Source organism: Anas platyrhynchos, chromosome 3 (assembly GCF_047663525.1).
Source record: "Anas platyrhynchos isolate ZD024472 breed Pekin duck chromosome 3, IASCAAS_PekinDuck_T2T, whole genome shotgun sequence".
Classification (NCBI taxonomy): Eukaryota; Metazoa; Chordata; class Aves; order Anseriformes; family Anatidae; genus Anas; species Anas platyrhynchos.
In genome coordinates, this window is record NC_092589.1 from 45,270,683 (window position 1) to 45,275,821 (window position 5,139).

The window sequence follows — 5,139 nt, forward strand, 5'->3', positions numbered from 1 at the left end:
CCTGTATCCCAGGCACCTGGACAAGCAGCGAGCTGCTTTTTGTGGGATGCATCTGTTCCGGGAGCACAGGCTCTTCCCTATAAATAGGAGAGCAGAGCCTTTTGCACTGGGTTGAGTCTCATCCCATGTTCATCCCCTGTGGTGCAGAGTCCACATAAGGCAGTTGTAAATTGACTAAATGTTTACAAAAGAAGCAAGTCCTCCTCTAATAAGCACAATGAAACTTGATTTCCGAAAATGTCAATTTGGAACATTTGCACAGCTGCTAAATGAATACAGCAGGCAAACTTTCTGTCCTGCAGAGCAACAAGGGACTCTTAGCTTTCACCTACCCACACAAACCCAAACGTTATCTTTTGTGAACCATCATCCTGGCTCTTTCCTCTGCAAATTTCCCTATTACGTTTAGTGGGACCAAACAAAAGAATTGTGCCATCAGGGGCATTGTCAGATCTCCCACTGCGTGCAATGCTACACGATTTCCTGAACCTGTATTTCCCTCATCAGCCCAGAAAGTTCTTGTGAAGAGCTCTTACTAAGAGAGCACAGGCCTAGCTGACAATCTCTTACTACTTCTGAGGTTGAAAGATGCACACTAAAATATGTCAGCAAGGACAGTAGGATACTGTGATGCATCTTGAATTTGGAAAGCAATTTGGCTTCTAAAACACAGAAGACAGGCAAACAGCACTGTCACCTCCCATATTTGCCATACTTTAAAGACATAAAGAAAAATACATTGGACTGGATTAAAAAAAAAAAGCTTACATATATCAGAAATTAAGAGGAAAATTATCAAATGTAATTTATTATGTGCATAGTGTTCCATCATGTTGTAAATAAAACCATTACAGTGTATTGCTGTAGTTTGTTCTTGGCTGGTGATGAGAGTTCTGTTGTAGTGCTGTATGAATTCTGTTTTTAACTTCTCCTTTTGAAGTATAACTAGTAAAGATGGCACAGAGCACCAATACCCATGTTTCCTAGTTGTTCTAGAGCAAGAAGAAATGTGATATGCAGATTATTTTTTTCTTACATATTAACATTAAAAGAGGAAAGAGAAAGAGAGTCAAGGTTAAGCTGCCACTACCACCACGTGAAAAATACTTTGTGATTACCAATGAGGTCGTGCATTTTGGACCACAATTAAGATGACCTGTTCCTGTGAGAAGGGATGCGAAGTACAACAACCTGTTAACAGCAGCTTTCTGGTACCATCTAGTACATCCTCTGTTCACAAAAAGAAAGATGAGAAAATAGAGTTGTTAGACCTAATCTCAGGCTTTATCAGCTTTGCAGCAATACGCTTAAATAGCAGAGGAAAAAATTAACCTTTGAACCAGGTAAAATACTATGAAAAACCCAAACATCTTGGCTAGCTCAACTTTGGAAGGGAGATGACAAGTCCATCAACAGGTTATGGTAACAAATCAAACACATTGCAAACATAAAGGGCACTTATCACTGAAAATTATCAAAGATGGAGAGTCATCTTACTGTTATTAATTTTTATTAACTTTTTTTTTTAAGTGAGCTGCTTCTAGTTTTTATTGACAACATTTCTGGTGATTCCTCTGTCCAGTACTACTAAATGCTCGCATACAAATGGCTGGAGTGGCAGCTTGAAGCACAAATCCATCACAAATAAGATACACTCAGTCTTTCTATGTGTAGAAGCCCATATGCAAGCCACAAAAACTACGTGTGGGGTTTCTGCATCTTTGCACAATACAGGAGACAGATGTGTGTTGGCTGAGCTAGATACTCAGCAGCATTTTCCCCTTCTGTTAAGTGACTTTCTGTTGTGTTTGTAATTGGAAGCAAATCCAAGCAGAACAGTACTAAATTATTTTTTTCTGCTAATTGGAGGATTTTTAATATGTTATTGTAAGTCAGTAGATCTAAGTATTTATGGATCCAGATCCCATTCTTTCATCCTGATGGCTGCTACCACCTTCCTTTAATGTTGTCAATAAAAACTAACCTTTGTAGGTAGCATGGTGAGAAGACATTATGTGATGAATATTGAAGTAAATGCATGAGGTAAAACTGCTGTTATTTCTGATTGTTATATGAAGCATGAGTAACACTAATTTAAATGTTGGCAACCAAAAAAAGTGCAAAGGAATAAGATAATGGTGTTCACTTCTGGTTAAGTGAAGGACGAGAAGTTTTTTTCCTGTTTTCTTCTTAACGACAACATTTTTTTTCTTTAGCATCATTTCCCATACCTTATATGAATTTGGACCTGGTGAAATATACATCTCTTCTGTATGTGTCTGTCACCAGATCAAGAGGAAAATAGAAACTTTTATAATTTTGTATCTGTAGCAAAAGTTTGTATTTTTTGAATCGGAAACAAACTGCTTTTTGTCTTTTGGTCTAAAACTTTGTGTATTATTATTACTCTTTTGGAAAAACCTGACATATGAGTTTATGCCGTTTTACAGTTTCTAAATAAATTCTTAAAACATTGCCAACAAATTCAGCATCAGTGGCCTTCTTACTGTTATTAAGAAGACTGTCACAGTGCGGATGAGGCACTCCTGCAGGATGCATGCCTGGCTGTTGATGCCTGCTTTGTTACCAGTCCATAACCTGGAGAAAGCCAAGATCTCTTCAGAGAAACCATCCATGTCTGAACTTAACACACGTGACACATCTCTGTCTCAGCATCACCCCATTACCTCTGGCTCATGTACTCTCTAGGGTGCATGGGGAGGTTATGTAGCTCTCACCCATTTAGACACTTTCCCAGAGACAGTTTCCCAGTCTCCAGAAATCCCTGATGCTGGAGGAAGCACAGCTTGAAAACAATGACAGCACCAGAAGGATCTGACTGGCTTCAGCATGTGTGCAAACAGGAACAACGCTGACTGTCACAGTAAAAGGCATAAGAAATAGCAGATAGGAAGAATGCAAAAGATTTCTCCTTTTCTCCCTTGTTTTGCTGCCTGACCGCAGATAACAGGCAAAATCAGATGGTCCCTGTTCTTCCTTGCCTGTAACAAATCTGTTATTCGGTCAATACTGATTTTCATGCATCAGTACATGCCCCCAAAACAACTGTTTGCTGCTTGAACATCCTAAATAACAGAGCATATAAGTGTAGTACATTCTAGTCCAGAGAAACAGTAAGTGCATAAAAGGTTCTCAGCAGTTTAGTTAGCCAAATGTCAGTCAATATCATTTTTGTTAACGTATCCAGTAACAAAATTGGACTAAAGCTATCATATTTTACTGAGAACATGATCCTGAAAGTAGGTAGCATGGCCAACTTAAGTCACTTTGATAAGGTGATATTAAAAAGCAACGTAGCACCATTTAACAGCAACTTCTTGTAATGCATCCACAGCACTGTGTGTTTACATGCTTAAAGGGTGAGAAAACACAACATTCTGAATAAGCTTCTTTTTTCTAAGGTTTGATGTTCTGCTGTCAGCTTTGCGTTTCAATTTTCAACTGTTTATTTTTAAAGAACTGAATTTCCTTCACCTCTTCTTTAACAGCACTTATAAAACCCCAGACCAGGACTGCATTAATTAGACATTCCATTCTGACCACAGTTCACCCCTAAAAACCTTTTGGGAGCTGTGGAGGTGGAAACTGAACCCTTTAAATTATCTAGGCTGAGTCAGTACACAAGCTCACAAGATGTATTAGACCCAAAGCCAGATAAACAGCACTTTATCTAGAAGTGGGCACTGTAAAACCAAGCTCAAGGATCAACCAGAAATTAAAAAGATAGAGGCTATTCTGTGACATCCAAAGCCCATCTGCTGCCTCAGCAAGTGCTGATGCTCTCTGTTCAATCCTGCTTGGTAATTACACCTTCACATGAAATCATGATTTGATATTTCTCCAGTCCTCATATTCAGTAAGCAGATGGGATATTAATTCCGGTTTGAATTTGCAACCAATACCGAACAGGAAGAAAACCAATTAAGCAATTATGAAACGTGATAACAGTGTTTAGCAATCCAGCTCTGGAGCTGTGTGGGAAGGGGAAGGGTGTGCAGAAACACTCCCTTCCTCTTTTTATCTTGCTCTATTTTCCCTCTGGGCTTGCTCCTTCCCTCTTTTTAGTCCTGTCTGTGTTGGCACAGCATTATCTCCAGGACTTGAAAGTAAGGTGGAAGGTATGGGGGAAGAAGAGTGTGAGAAAGCATCCCTTTCCATGCTGTAGTTCTCCCTACCTCAGGATAATTTCTTATCTTGGGAAGGGAGCAGCCTCTGGTGCTGCTGTTCTCATGCTAGCTGTAAGCTGGCTCAGACATCATCACTTGGTGAAGTCAGAGCTCACCTTATTCAGGCTCCTGGGAGGCAGCTAGGAAGCATGCTTCCCAAACCCTCCTGGATAAGCTGAAACTCAGTGAATAACAATTAATTCCATTTCCAATGGAAACACAACCTTCAGAAACAAACAAAAAAAACCACAACAACAACAAAACAAACAAAGCTCTAGAGGACAAAATTATTTCAGACAGACCAAATTGCTGAAATCCAAATAGCGCAGAAACTTCAGTTTTGACAAAGATTTCACAGAAAAAGCTTATGAGGCACAGGAACACTGATCAAAACAAATGTGATATAACCGTGAACAATCAGGAGGTACTAAGTGTCTGTGCCTCATCTAGTATTTAGCTCAGGTCTTGAATCTTGTCTGTTTTTGTACCCTGTCTTACACATCACTACCGCCCCCAAAACCACCACCTGAAACAGTGACTATTTAGAGTACTCTGGAGATGTACAAGTTGAATTTCTAACCCTTACCTGGGACAAAACTTCAGGAAAAGCTCATTTTCATTCTCAACCAGGTAATTTTGAAGCCTTAAAAGGCTTTGCTGGGCAGGAGAACTGTCTGTTGTGCAGCTCCCCTACCTGCTAACAATTCAGATAAGCAGAAACAGATGCCTGGTAAGTAAACACATAGTAACACCTACTTCAGGTTCAGAGCAAATAAGTTATTGCTTTTGCCATGTTCCTTCAGATGAAAGCAAATAGCTACATATTTGAATTCATTAACTAATGGATTAAATTAATATTTTGCTTAGAGCCAGTAAGCTAATTCTAGAAAGTGAAAAGAAGCAACATGCTTTCTTTAGCACATACTGACTAATAAAAATAGCCTGTACGACC